We start from the raw sequence: 16,061 nt of genomic DNA on the forward strand, positions 1-16,061 counted from the left end.
TGCCAACAGCATGTCCAGTCTGAGCAAAGTGTTTGTTTGATGTGTACACAAATAGTACAAGGCTCAATATGGAAGTATCCTAGAAGATCCTTTAACAGTCTATTAGTCAGACTGAGGATTTGCTTCTATTTGTTGTCAGTACCGCTATGGCACTAAATATAACAACATGCTTTGATACTCAGGCTTTACCATTTCAATATACTTCCATAGGTAAGTGCTCATACAGCCACCACTGTCATACTGCAGAGTACACACAGGAATGAGAGGCCAATAATCACATTATGCTGCAGGATATATAAGCAGGTTAGTGTTTCACAACAGTAACCTGCTTATATCTTCTGGCCTCGTATGTCACTGGAACACAGATTGTGATGCTATTGAATAAAAGAACTGAAAGAAAGAAGAAACTAAAAAGGAATGTTCTTTTCATAGTAATGGCCTTTTTTAAATAAAAAAATGCTAACATTTTATATCAACCATTATTAATAAATGGTAGATTGATAGTTAATTGAACTTTACTGAATAGTCATTTCACTGTTGGTAAGCAATGGAATGATAATTATATTTACTATTGATTAGGAATGCTGTGATGTATGTTATTCTATCATTAGTTTGTGTAATATAAAAAAATACTTTAAAAATTTTATATTGTATCAAAGCTGATAAGAGGTGATTAATCACAGTTATATTATGATTGAATTAGTGGTCAAAGTTAAAATATTCTACTCCTGTAGGGGGACCCCCTACAGCCCACTGAAGGACCCCTGTTGGTCCCTAGTTTGAAAACCACTGCTTTCAGAAATGTATAAGCTATTTTTAAGCATATATGGATGGCTTTTACAAAGCTGCAACTAATGGTTATAATACTTTCTGTACTTGGGTATATTTTTCCCCCTAAACCAGTATTTTGTGCCTGTATTTTGAACGTTTAAACAGATGGTGCATATTTACTATTGCTAATGTGACTGCAGAGCCCTGCGCGTGCAAAAAATATGCAAGGAGAAGCGTCTCTCTCCTGTGTCCTCACAGCGTACAAGACAGCTTTATTACAAGACACAACCACGTCACTAGGTGACACACCCCCATGAGGTAACTTCCAGGATTAATGTACGTATTTGAACCCAAACCAAAAACGTTTCCTAAACCGACCCAAGTTATTTTTCTGCCAAAAACTAAAGTTGCAGATTTGTTCCAGGGGTGTCTTGTAATAACTGTGTCCTGCACCCACAGTTAGACTTACCTGGACACTAGAGGGGTATCTACAGCATCATAGTTTGAGCATAGAGCTGCTGTATTTGACGAATTGGGAGTGAGAATGTGTTGTATAAACATTACCTGGATGGTTATTGTAAAGTTGTAATCGATGTTTAAGCTTTACTGATGTGTAATACATTAATTGCTTATTATGGTTTAAAATGCATATATAAACATTATTTGAATGTAAATTTTAATTAACTATCAATTTACCATTTATAATGATTGTTATCATAAAGTGTTACCACTTTATCATGTATATCATCTTGGCTCTGGGATGATGTTTTCACTGAGTGGCATGTCAGGTGCTGCACACCCCCCTTATTACCTGGCCTTGGTTGATTACTTGTAATGCCTGAGTGCGTATGGCTGAAGGCGTGCGCCGGTGTCAGTGGGAATGCCCTCTTAATGGGGGCAGCAATCAGGCAGCCGTCGCCACTGAGCCGAAGGAAAACATGCTAGAAACATGCAGCATGTCAGAGGCTCATTAAGGAAGGGAGCAGCGTTTATAACACTGCTGAGAGGAACAGTAAATCACTGTGCTCCCCTGGAGCGCTGAGTGCAGGGAGTCCTGCCCTGTGAAATGCACTGGTCATCATTCTGCACACACCACTGACTCTGTGTGTGTGGGTTTGCTCAGCAGTGTATACTTAATGTTTTTATGTTTCGAGGTCTCCAAAGACCAGGGGTACCAAATTGTGAATGGGATGCAAGTAAAATTGTATGTGCGTATGAGTTTAACATATGTGTGTAGATGCTTTGTTGCAAGGGGATCAGTACAGCTAGCCTGGCACCAGTCACTAGCCCAAACAGAATCATGGACAAAGTCTATCTAAATATGAACAATTTCAGATTTGTTTTAGTCCTGTTAGGCTGCAGTATTGCTCTTCAAAACCCATCATGTTTTTTTAAGCCTTTAAAATTGAAAATGAACAACTGATGATTTTGTAAAAGGATAATCACAGCTTCAGTAAAATTTTTTATATAATTGTAATCCTGCAAAAGGTTTGTTTAGTTTTTCAAACTGCACCTGTCCATAGATAGATTAGCAACTATAACTAGGTACAGCAGGCCTGTCAAGCCTTTGTGGATCTCTGCATGTTGAAACAGCGTGCACAGGGCTCTAAGAATTACAAGAACTCACATTTTGGGTATGTAGTGTTTAGGATGTGATTTCAGACACCAAGTTGGTCTATATTCACCTCCACCCCGCTGCTGACAGGTGGAGCAACAGTAACTAAAGAGGGCAGAACTTCATTGTTGTTGAGTTATGATGGAGTAAGACAAGACAAAGGAAACAATAAACGTGAATTCAACATAGACCAAATAAAGAGCCCTACTAAAGATAAAACCATAAAATCTCTTCTTGGTTGTGACCAGGACCAATCACCTCCTCTTTTGTGTCTTGGCCCAGTCTGTCCATAACCCCACCATCTGACTGTGCTCCATCCAGTCTTTTCTATGTAGCATCACTGGAGGAAACATGTTGTGCCCTGTCTTAATGTGAACTCATCACTTCTTTAGACATTAGCTCTTGACTAACTCTTCCAATTAGATAGCCATCAGGAGCACTGGGGCCCTGATACAAACCAAATGGGATAGCAGACACACAGCCACAGTGAATTGTGTCATTGTAAGGCTGATAATGGTCGCCTTCTTACACACATTAAATGCAAGTCGGGGGGCCCTTGAGGCCCTTGGCGGCCTGTTTTTGCATGAAGTAAAATGCCTCCCATTCAATAGAGCATGGGCAGCAACGTTAAACATTTATGGAGGTTGTTTAAACAGCCGTTAACTGCAGATTAAGTGAGATCTGCGCTCCTGGTTTGGAAGAATCTGCAGTTCACACACACATACAAATTCAAGCATGCAAGTGTGCGAGAACAAGCACACACACACAAACTTGCACACGGAAATACAAGACAGCATGCATGTACACACACAGATACATGAATGAAACCATGGCCTGTACACATGTAATCGTCTACAAAACAAGCTGTTATGTGTGTGCACAGATACACACACACACACACACACACACACACACACACACACACACACACACACAAATCATTCATGTCCTGCTCTCCTCTGGGGTATTGCTGCTGGAGTTTGAGGCTCTCATGTGGAACTAAAATTTTGGACTCTAATGGTTCCCTGATGGATTGTTAATGTATCTAATAGGTGTGAACATATTTAGGATCAGACTTTTTTTTCCACCTCATAGGTAAAAATATCTTGCATGTTATCCCAACAAAGTAGGAAAACAATAAATTCGAGTTGCAGAGAAAGCAGAAAAGTATCAGAGGTAAAAGACTGGATTGATGGGCCCGGTTCCAGAACAAACTGGAGACTGGAGGTGCATCTGAAATTAGTGAGGGGGCAGAGGTATCTACAGTGTAGACAGGCAATGAAAAATAGTTGCTGTTACACGTCCAAGTATGGTCCCTAATGAATAGAATATGCTGAATGAGAAATGGAAAAGGTTGCAAATGGCAGTAAGTGAGTACAGTGTGTGGTTCCTTTGCAGAAACAGTTTGCTTTATGAGTCAGAGCGCCACTAGTGATAAATGTAGAGACTTTGAGTGCCAAGCAGGAGTGTGATACTATCATGCACGGCTGCTCACTATGTTTACCATCATTAAATTGCCTGAAAACAACACCAGGCTGCTACAGTGTAACTATACAGACTCTATATAAACCAGACTGGTTGGTTATATCTCATTTTAATGCTTTTTTTTATAGTAACGTCCGGTTTCCAGGGCTCATCATAACCTCTCCAAACTGTGTTGTCTAACATGAACTTCTAATCTACATGAGCATATATGAGGTGAGATACATTAGAATTATTGCTAAAACAGTGTCGGTCTGGTGTAATCATCACCAAATACCAGCGCAGGTTGGCCTGCCCACTGGGTATTTCTGCTTGACACACAGGTCATCGACTGAGAGCCACCAGTCAGTTCATTTTCTTCTTTTTTTATTGTTATTGTTATAATATTTAAAATTCTGTTGTTATAATATTTAAAATGACTGAACTGATACTGAACTGATTTAGTTAATTTTTGGTAAAAAAAAAATGTGTATCCCAGGTTCACAATGCTGTATATGAAATTTGGCATTGACAGAGTCAAAATATATTAAAAAAACAACAAAGACACAAGAGGCCATTATAATGAATTGACTGTAAGATTAGCAATGGTTTCACTTGAGACCAGAGAGTGTGAGTTGTTGTTGAGGTAAATTGCATAATTTTTGGTAATGGGACAACACTTTTATAGCCACAAGTGAGAGCTTGGTGATAACTCCTCAATGCATAAAGTAAAAAAAAACAACAAAAAAATGTAAAGTCCTTTGTTTGTGATTGGGTATTCAAACAGTATTTCCACTGCCCTGGTAACCTGATATCAGAGGGCCAATCTATTACAGTGTCCTAGTTTTCACTTGCCCTTTTCCTGGCTAATCTGGCCTTGAAACCTCTGTCTGCGAGGACGAGACCTGGCCCCTCTGGAAAGCATGGGAACTGAGACCAGATTATCTTTGCCCATCCTTTCCACTGTCTCGTTGTCAACCCAGACAGAAACGTGACGTAAGGTTCAAGTCATGCCTGGAGCTGGAGAGTGTTGCACGCTTGCCCAGTCTAATATGGAGTTAGCCTCCTTTCGCCGCTCTGTAATTAGCAGTGGAGGCCGGTTAGGAGATGGACTGTAGGTAGGGAGGAAACACCGTGAGGTCACGAGGCTGGTGGCGGGTCACTGTCAGGGTCAGGGACTTGTTAATGAGGCGAGGATGTTTTGACTGCGCTGATGAGTTAGTTGGCCTGTGGAAAGAACTGGAAGCGATTTGGACTCAGTGCTGAAGAAAAAAAAAAAATCATGGGTCAACGATATGGCAACTTGGAGCGAACAAAAATCCCCTTAAAAATCCTCCAACAAATCCTCCTTTAAATGAACAAAAACCTTTGGACATTTGACTATTTTCATAATCTTTAAATGAATCATCTCAAACGTATCAATGAAAGCAGATTTTGTAATCGCTGTGATTTATTTACATCCTGCGAGCCAGTGTTTGAGATATGGTAATAAGCCTGCTCACACAGTTGAATTGGCAGCGCACACAGTTGGCTCGTTGTTGTTTTGGTGTTTTGTGCGGGCTGGGGCCAGGGTGCCTGCCGAGGCGCTGGTGTGGACAGCTGGCCCGTCTGATCCCTCTAGTCTGCTCTTAAATTGGTTTTAGCGGCAGCACTAATAAAGCTGATTATCTGTGTGGCTCAAGGCCCCACTAACCCTGTGACACTCCTGGCAGCTGGTGGGACTGCGAGCTCAGAAGCCATCCGCACTGGGAAAAAAAAGAGGCATATTAATTGGTAATTTTGTCAAATAACATTTAGATACTATATTTTTTATTCGAAATAAGCCAGGATTTTACAATAAATAGATTAGATTAGAATAGATTTATTTTGAACGTGAAAAAATAAAACTATATAAGTAAACAAAAATAGCCACTAACTTACAGTGTAGAACAAATGCTCAATACTAAAATAAATAATTATTACATTTTTGAAATGGAGTACCCCTTTTTTCTACTTAAAGGGAAAGTTCATCCCAAAATCAAAAAGTATTTTTCCCCTGGCCTGTAGTGTATCCATCTAGATTTTTTTTGCAGAGTTTTGGAGATATATAGTGTACATATAATATAATGGGACTAAATGGCACTTGGCTTGTGCTACTCAAAGCATCTAAAAAAAAAAAAAAAATCTAAAACCAATTTATGTTTCTAGAAATCATGACCCGGTTACTCAAGATAATCCACAAACTTTGTGGTGAGACGTTTCATGTAGGAACTACTTTCTTTCTGCAGTCAAATCAACTGGAAATAAGTTGGAAACAACCGGAACTACTTCTTTTCTAAAAGAAAGACATTAAAAAGGAAATTCAGAAAAGATTGTCTGTAGATTATCTTGAGTAACTGGGTCATAATTTTTGAATTTTTGTATTTTTTTGAATGTTGAGCTGCACAAGCCAAGTGCCATCTAGTCCCATTATACTGGAGCTAAGGCAGATGTCTCTACGACTCAAAAACATTTAAATGGATAAATAACACCATAGGCCAGGAAAAAAAATTGATTCTGAGATGAACTGTCCCTTAAATCAACTCAATACACTTGAATATTAAGACCACAAAGACTTGCATGAAGCTAAATGATGATTAAACAATGATTTTTTGCATGTTTTGGAGTGTAACACTGCCTCCTCCTCTTCCTTTATTCACTCTCCTCGATTGAAGTCTTGTCCCCTTCCTACCTCCTGACGCCCTAGGTTTTCCCTCTCTCCATCTTCCCTATCTCCCTCCCATCTCCCTCCCTCCTTCCCTCCCTCCGGTCCTCCTTCTCTCGCTCTTTATTTCCCTCGTCTCTCTTCCCGTACAGTCGTCACTCTCTGGGCAGCTGCCGCTAAACCCTCTCTGCTGCTTTGCCCCCACCAAAACTCCCCACCCGTCATCACCCCCCTCATCGCTGCTTGTTCCCACTTTACCCACTCGACACATTTCGCATTAGATCAGCACACTTAGTCACAAGTTGTGTGCCGCGTGAGTGTCTCTTGGCGTGTAAAGTACGGATGATCTATTCATTTTTACTTGTTCAGCATATTGCCAGCCTGTGTGCACACTGACATATGTGTACTCCCATTGTTGAACATGGGTGGATACAGAGGAGGAGGGGGGGGGGGTTGCCCCTTTCAGAGCCTAATTGTTTAATAGTCTAAATGTGTGCTAAATGACTCACAAAGTCTGTGTGAGGTGCAGGGCACTGAGACCTGGCAGTTGGAGAGAAAGCACACATACACACAGATTATGATGTCTTAGTATTTATATTGATTTGTGTGTGATGTGTTGGGGGGGCAGCAGGGGACAGGCAGCAGGCGATGGGGCTATTTCAATCAAATGTGAGTCATATAATACTTGAAAGCAGAACATTCACAAACAACTTGATCTGTGAAAATCCAGATTATGGTAATAGTTAGATTAAGGTCTTTACATGATTTGCTGTAACCCCAACAGTAGTTCAGTTATTATCCAGAAGGATACATAGAGGCAAGAAATAGGATTGTAACAGGAACATTTTGGGTTCAAGAATGAACAAAATTCACACCTTAAATTTAGAATCTTGACAAGTTTTGTTTTATTAAACCTTTTTTTTCATTCTTTTCATGGCTGGTATTTTTTTTTTTCAGGAATAGCCCCTTGTGGTGTTTCATATTGTGGATACCAAGCACAAAGAATTCAGAGAACAATGCGTGCTCATACTGAATGTGATGCAGAAGATATATGATCATGAGTTCAGACAGCTGTTGACTTGACACTACCAGGGCTGCTCCTTGTCTCTGATACTGTTTGTGATATTCATGGACAGAATATCAAGGTGCGGCCGGGGTGGAGGGAGTGTCCGGACTGGGAGCCCCAGAATTGCGTCTTTGCTTTTTGCAGATGATGTGGCTCTGTTGGCTTCTTCAGACTGTGATTTTCAGCACAAACTGGGTGGTTTGCAGCCAAGTGTGAAGTAGCCAGTATGAGGTTGAGATCCTCCAAGTCTGAGGCCATGATTCTCTGATGGAAAATGATGAATTTCTCCCTCTGGGTGAGGAGTGATTTACTGCCCCAAACAAAGGAGTTTAAGTATTTCAGGGTCTTATTCACAAGTGACTGTAAAACGGAGTGTGAGATCGACAGGTGGCTTGGTGCAGCTTCGGCAGTAATGCCAGCATTACTGCTGGACCTTGGTAGTGAAAAGGGAGCTGAGCCAGAAAGGAAAACCTTCGATTTACCAGTTGATCTACATTTCAACCCTCACCTACAGTCATGAGCATTGGGTAGTGACTGAAAAAATGAGGTTGCAGATCCAAGTGGCTGACATCAGTTTTCTCTGTAGGGTGGCTGGGCTCAGCTTTAGAGACAGAATGAGGAGCTCAGGCATCCAGGGGGAGCTTGGAGTAGAGCCGCTGTTCCAGCAGAGGTGTTTCGGACATCTGATATGAAGACAAAAACAACAGAAAAGACATAACAAGACGAAAAAGATGCAACAAGACGAAAATGACGTAAAAGACTTAACAAGATGACAACAGAGTAACAAGATGTCTTTCAGCAGGCTACTTTTTACTTTTAAACTTTGAGTACATTTCGTATCCTCTACTTGAGTAAAGAAGTTGAACCAGTATTTCAACTTTTACAGTCTTTTTTATGCCAGTTTCTGCACTTCTACTTGAATAAAGATTGTGTGTACTTTTACCATCTCTGACCTAAACTAAGAATACGTCTGACTCCTATCAGATTATGCTAAATACGTAAATATGTGATACATATGTACATCAAAAGATCTTTTAATCGAGGTAAACTTATCATACTCACTGATTATTTAATACCGTTGAGGTCTTTATTTGACAGCAATAATCAGAATATTGCCCTATCATGATTAAATTACTTCCATATAAATACACTCATGGGGAGGAAGTAAGTATCAAAGAGATTAGAATCTTTGCAAATACATTTTCTTTTTTTCTTGACTGTCATGTCCTGATTTGACCTTCCTGGTGTAACTTAACAGCTGCTGGCAAACACCCACAATCTCTCAGAAGCACTATTTTAGATGGGAAACATGATTTTGTGGCAACTGAAACATTCATTTATAATTTGTTTTTTGACCCCAAAACAAAGTGATGAATATATTTGTGAGTGAAAGGTTAATGATAGTGTTGTTGATTGGTGCAAACGCTGTTTTAGAACAAACTTCAACCTCTCAAAAGTTGATAAGGTCAGAGATCCTGTCAACCATGTACTCAGCATGCTAAAATTATCAATAAAAAATGTGGATCAATAACAACATTTTAGCTAATAACAGAGAATGTGTGATCCTTGTATAGTGGTGCTTGTATAGCTTACACCCCTGGGAAGAATGTTTGCCCGGTGAATGGGTGTCTTTGAGTCACTATCCCCACTCCCATAAGCATTGCCATTTCTCTGGTTTCACTTGCTGAGAGCAGCTTGCTTGAATTGGCCAGGGGCCCAGGCTTCCTATAGGCCCTAAACTCAACAAAGCCTTTATGACACAAGCAGTTTCAGTCGATCCACAGAGAAAGAAGGGGAATTATCATGGCAGAGAATATTTCCTGAAGCAGATATCCGTAAACAGAGAAAGGCTTTTTTGTGTTTGCTTTAGTAACATAACCTTCAATGGTGCCCCTTCTTTTTCAGTTACTGTGTCGCTCATCTGTAGGAAAATCTTTCTGAGTGCAGCTCTTCTGATTTCAAGGGGCATTTATCTAGGCAATTTATGACATCACATTTGTATGAAAACTTTCATTGTACATCTTTGCATCAAAAGAATACAGCTGAGGTGGTTCAGGCAACTTTTTAGGATTCTTCCTGGATACCTACCTTTGGATGTATCCTGGGTACATCCGACTGGAAAGAGACCTTGGGGCAAAACCAAATCACGCTGGTGAGATTACATATCCCATCTGGCCTGGGAATGCCTCAGGATCTCTTCAGCCCAGTTCAGACCAAAGATTTGCGACAAGACAATTTAAAACTCAAAACTACTTGCAATGCATCATTCTCCAAAGTTTGAAAACCTGCCAGTTTACACAGATGCGACCAGGCGAGACAATGTATCAGCTCCATCACAGTGTCTCTCTATACTTCAGCTGGAAAGAATCATTTGGGTTTAAGATGGAACTTAAGATCCACTAGCCCATTGTAAGTCCCAAGTTGTCAAATACAGACATTTTGTCACACTCCTCTGTGACACGCTGGGCTTTTAAGTTACTTCAGTGTAATCCCGTCTGCGTCAGGTGCTGTAGTATAAAGACTGAGAAAGTGGGAAAGGAGGTGGGCTGGATGGACTTTCACCCCGGAGATTGGGATTCATGTTTGTGTGAAACCAAAAGTCTGTTATCTAAAGTTCTAAGTCACAAAACATTACATTCATCATGTGAGTCACTAACCTCACTTAGATTAAGATATTTCTAACCCAAACCATACTCTTGTACTAAACCTAACCACGCACTTTTGCTGCCTAAACCTAACCAAACTGTAACCATTTCACAATGCTGGGCATGTGTCAAAACAGCTTTCTGCCAGTATCTCATACAGACACTAAGGGGTACCTTGTGCATCAGTATAAGACCCTACAAAGTGGGACAAAGACGTCTCTATCTGTTGAACTCGGATGAGAATGGGTTGGATTGATTTATTTATGGTTATCACCTCCAGGTAGTAACAATAGAAGTAAGTTACATAGAAGAGAAAAGGAGTCTTGATTCACCCTGAGAGGTGAAAAGATGACAAGCTCAGACATCAGGAAGAAGTTTGGAGAAGGTGCACCCTTACGTTGGAAGGAACCAGTTGAGCGAGTTTGGGCATCTAATCAGGAGGCTGGCAGGCTCCTTGAGGAGGTATCCCAGGCATGCCCACCTGGGTGGAAGCCCAGGGTAGACCCAAAATATGCTAAAGGGATTACATGCTGCCTGCACTGGGAATGCCTCGTTATCAGCCAAGAGGAACCGATCACATTCTGACCATCTTCTTATGGTGAACTGAGAAAAGGACAAACAGAAGACCTGAGGACACATGTATAAGTGTGCAGGAGAGTACCATTTGTAGAGCATGGACGCTCTAATTTAACCATGACCATGTTTTTGTAGTACTTTAAATCACTCTGGTGCACAATCAGCAGCTGTCAGCTCAGTTGCATTTGTGTCAGTTATGATAAACCTCTGTGACCTCTTGCTTGAGGAAACTCACGCACGCACGCACACGCACACACACACACACACACACACACACACACACACACACACACACACACACACGCACACACACATCAGTGTACAACATTGGTGTACACCCAGCATGCCTGACCATTGTGTGGTCCTTCTGTTAAGGTGACAAAATGGAGAGTGTAACCCAGTTGGAACTGAGTTGATTCTTATGGCTCACAGCTGGAACTGTGCACATTGCTTGCGGCTGGTTTCGTACCCTCGGAGAGAAAGAGGAGCCCCTAACACAAGGAAATGACTTCAAAAGGCTCTGAGACTTCTGAACATTTAGGAAGTAAACAAAAAAGTGACGCAGGCGGCCGCACTGTAATTGCCTGGTTCCTTTGACTGTTGCCTGGACTTTAAGCTGGAATGTGCAGTGGGGAAGAACTGTGTTGACATTAAGCCTGGCCTGGCTGCAGAGTCTGCATGCCACCCTGGTCTAGTTCCCTAGAGGTTTTGGTTGGTTTGATTAGCTCATTCATTAATCGAATGATGGATACATTAACTTATTAAATGGTTTCATACTGTATTTAGTTGTTCTTTTGTTATGTCTTTAGTCCACAGCTACGACCAATAACAATAACATATTTTTTCTAAATAATAGGATGACAAATGTTTTCTTATAGCTGTTACTCAGTAACACTACTACCTTCATTGATGGATACAGTTGATCTGAAAATAGATGAGTAAGCCATCAGCGCTAGGTTGAACGGTGAAAGAGCAGTGTGCATCAAGATGGCTGGTGGCCAGTCTCTGACACTCATTTGAGCCTCAGTTAGACCCAGATTCGGATGAGGAGTCTGCTAGTCTGCTAACAACTTTTATTTGTTAGTACCGTGTAACTGGCATTGGCCATGGATGCACTAAGGAAAACTGGATACAGCTTTGGAGGTAGGCATCCATTCATAAGTTGTTCAGTGGCATATTCTCTCAGTGGTTTTCAGACTTTTTGTTCCCAAGGCACACCACAGGACAAGCCAAATTCTCAAAGGCACACCTGTGTTCATATCTGTGCAAAATAGCCTCAATAACCAACAAAGGCAACAAGTAGCCTACTAGCTAGTCAGAGGTAGAGATCCTGGACTGTGGATGGGACAGAGAAGGTTAGGTGTCAATCAATCAGATCCATTGTGTGACACAGTAATAATATTTACCATCTTGCAAACAACTGGGGTTTGCTTTACAGAAAGTTTTTGAAGTAATTGTTTTCAATCCAATTATTTTAATTTATTTTTGTGCAGATGACAATAATTATGTATGATCATTACAAATGTATGGAATCGCCTCACAGTGCACCAATGTGCCTTGGCCATGGTTAGACTGCATTACACTTTACAGACTGACTTCTTTGTTGATTTTTGACCTACAGTATTTCAGGGTCATGCAGTTTTTACCTCCACATAAAGGAGTTTTTAAAAGTATTGTAATAACATTTTTTTTTGTGATGATGCATAGTCGTCTCATAATGTATTGCTTTTGAATGCTTCCTGAATCTGTCTTCAATTTCTTGGCTGCAGCATACAATAAAGACATTTACATGATGTGCTGTAAGAAATGAAAGAAAAACAAATCAACTGCATAAAGTCTAGTTTATGATTTCTAGTAATCATTTTTACTGGGAAGGAAGAGCTGGGGCAAGAATCAAATAACTGACCCTTCCTAAGTCCCGCCCCTTTTGGAACCTCGTCACCTTTCTCCTTTCCTGATTCCTGTACTTAGATATGCTATGGCTGGGCTTATCTATGCTGAAAAAGAAACCAAATATGAAGATGGTTAAAATGTTGCTATTAAAGTGTCATATTGACAGAAAAACACTATAAATAACTAGCTTGCTATATCAATCATTAACTTGCCAGTTAGCTAGCTACCTTAAGGTATGAGTACATGCCACTTTTACAGGTCCCCCTGCAACATCCATTAATGTAATCCAAAATTTGGTGTTCTTTTCCACATAGACCTAGCACATAGCATATCTAAGCACAGGAAACAGGAGAGGACAAAGTTGGTACTTTTGAGTAGCCTACCGAGCTTTCTCAACTGTTACTGAACAGAGAAACAAGTGTCGGGACCCAGGAAAAGTCAAGTAGTTGCTTTAGTGAGGTTGAGGGGAACCACGGGTCTCAAACAGTCTGTTAAACATTTATATCCTCTACAGAAATTACACAATACTGAAAAAATAATAAAATACTGAAAACAGAAAAGCTTTAAAGATGAGGCATACCAAAGGGATTTTATTTGTCAAGCAGCACATCATTAAACCATAGTTGCTCCTAAAAAGATACATTGCTTGCAAACACAGACTATTTCTGGTATTCAAGGATTTGAAGGTAAGTATATTTCTTACACAGTTACAGTAATCTGCTTCTGCGGTACTTTATTATATCTCACGCAACTAATGCATCTGCTTATATATCTCTTCTCATAATATTACCTCTGAAACTGACCATGTTGCCAAAGAATGTGTTTCAGTTTACACGTTTCATCACTTAGAAATGATGGATCATGTAAACGAGAGAACATTCTTTGGCAACGTGACCAGAGTGAGATTTGAGATGATGAAGAGAGATGCAGAGCCTTTTTTTCACACCATGTAATTCAACTTCAGATGAATGACATATGGGCACTGGCCTTCTATAGCCAGACATTTCTCTGCATTTAATTCCACTTCATCTTAATCTTGTATAGTGTGGTTTATAAAACATCTGTTTGAAGTTTTCAGTGGATATAAAGGCAGGGGCAATAAATCAAGAGAGTGCATTCAACCAATGATGAACCACTCGGGGAAACAAGGGGGCTGTGAGGGCAGGTATTGGAGTAAGATGGAGACCATGTCAATACCATACTGTTATTGTGAAATGCATTATGTTCATAGTAAATTTAAACACAATAAGACATGTACAGAACTCCAATTTTAGTTGCACTAGTGAAGGGTATTTAAGTCAAGTGAACATGTCAATCATCACATGCCACTCTCTTAGAGTTTTCAGTTCATTTCAACATAAACAGTGCACTGGAAAGCTACCAACAGCTCAAAACACAATAGATAGACGGAAAGATTGATCAGGTTCAATTACACCTTTACATTCCAATATTAAGGTTAAAAAGGCAACAATATCATCCCCAGATTGTGAGGTGTTATTTTTGCAATGGTCAAACTTAATTGAATTAAGAAAAGAAAAACAACATGCATGGTGATCGTGAGATCTTCAACCTGTCAAGAAAAAAATAATTAAATCATCTGCTCGTGGCAGGATAGTTGATCTGCCCATGATCTGTCAGTGCATGATGGCAGAGAGCCCTAGATGGTGACAGTAGTGAAAGTAGTGCATGTGATTGTATCAGCCTCTGACGCACCCACCTGTCATTTAAAGTAATGTATTATTTCTGATCCCACCCTGTGCCCAAGTGTGTTCTAGGTGTGCCAAGGCAGCCTGGCCATTAAATGAATACCAGTGTGTTTGGTACAGTCCTGACGGACAGGGAAGGGTGCATTAGGCTGTAATCTGGCCGTGCTGCTGGGTTCATGAAAATAGAACGTTTGGTGTCATCTTGTGCACCTCTTGTACTAATCCACTATTGACTTACAAAGGTAAAGACATGAAAACAAACGCGCTGTACAAAGAAAACCAACAGGTTCTGAGTCTGGAAGCCATGATGAATGATTAATAACATGTAGACAACTCAGCAGATGAGGTTGTTGCAGGTGTACACATTGTTGATCCAGCTGTGTCAGATTTGACTGTAGTAAATGTGACACTACATCTATAATGTTATAATATAATATGTCCCCCCCCCCCCCCCCCCACACAGGTGTACAGTCAATCGGATAGAGACACCCTAAAAACTTGGTATTTCACCCAGATGGTGGTTTAGTAAGACATAGCAGGGCATGCTTTAGTGTGCTGATGGTGAGAGTAAAGTTTGGATCTTTTTGGATCTTTCTCTTTAATTTATTTTAGCTTTTCTTAGTTCAGGGTCGTAGTAGAATGTACACCCCCATAAAGTCAGTTCATCCACTTCTTTGAAATTTGGCTGAGACTTTACTCATCTATTTTCAAATCAACTATATCAATCAATGAAAGGGAACAAGAGTAAACTACAGTTTACCCACCTCTGAATTTACCACTACACCTTTGATTTAGTTCTATTTTCCAGTAAAACGTCAGTTTAGGAATTCATCTACAGTTAGGTAAAAGTCACTTGAAAATCTGCAGGGAAGTGTAATTTTAGTTGCGGTTGCAGCCATGTCAGCAGTACAAGGAGCTAAAATCTATCTTCAAAAATTGATGATCACAAAAAATAAAACATTATCATTGATTGATGAGGTCATCTGTAGGTTAAATCTTGGGGTTAGGGCAAAGATTAAGTAAATAAACATCTTTTTAGGTCAGAGTTTTCTTAGATTATTCAGAAAGTGACAGAAAAGTCAAAGCAAGCTGACAAGAACGAAGGATGTGAGGTACCCCGTTGGGCGAAAAGTTTTTCGTGGGTCCCCAATCAGACAACCGCTCTTTATCATTTTATTGGTTTTGTTTTCGCGGCACATAAACTGAACACCTACACTGCCACTCAATTTTCTTTGTGCTTTTCAACTGTAACTGGTACAGAATACCTTTACCCTTCATGCTTGTATACAGTGCATAGTATTAAGACTCAAAGGAGTTTTGACGTTTGAATAGTGACGAGAAGAACCGGGGATTACACGAAGTGCCTTGCTCAAGGGCGTAAAACATGAGAACATATCCCATCAGTCTGCAGATTCTCTGACCTCTGGCAAACCTTAGCATAGACATGCACAGTTTGTTCCTTTGTACAAACAGAGGTAATGCAGCAAACTAGCTCCCTCTCCTCAGAGCACTATAAAACTGCTGGGTGCAGCTTCAGTACATGGTATGCTTCCATAACCCAGCTCCTAAAAGCAGTTTCATAACAGCTGTAAATGGGACAGTGAAAACAGGACAACCGTGTTACTGGGCTGTGGTGACAGACAGC

The 16,061-nt window shown here is 40.4% G+C and overlaps 1 long non-coding RNA gene across 1 annotated transcript in view; it reads left to right on the top strand.

The window, feature by feature from the left end:
- LOC146322527 (uncharacterized) overlaps positions 1–16,061 on the top strand; it is a 124,067-nt gene that overhangs the window by 338 nt on the left and 107,668 nt on the right. The gene's annotated exons all lie outside the window — the stretch shown is intronic.

This window comes from Lutjanus erythropterus, chromosome 8 (genome assembly GCF_056507025.1).
Source record: "Lutjanus erythropterus isolate fLutEry1 chromosome 8, fLutEry1.hap2, whole genome shotgun sequence".
Lineage (NCBI taxonomy): Eukaryota > Metazoa > Chordata > Actinopteri > Lutjaniformes > Lutjanidae > Lutjanus > Lutjanus erythropterus.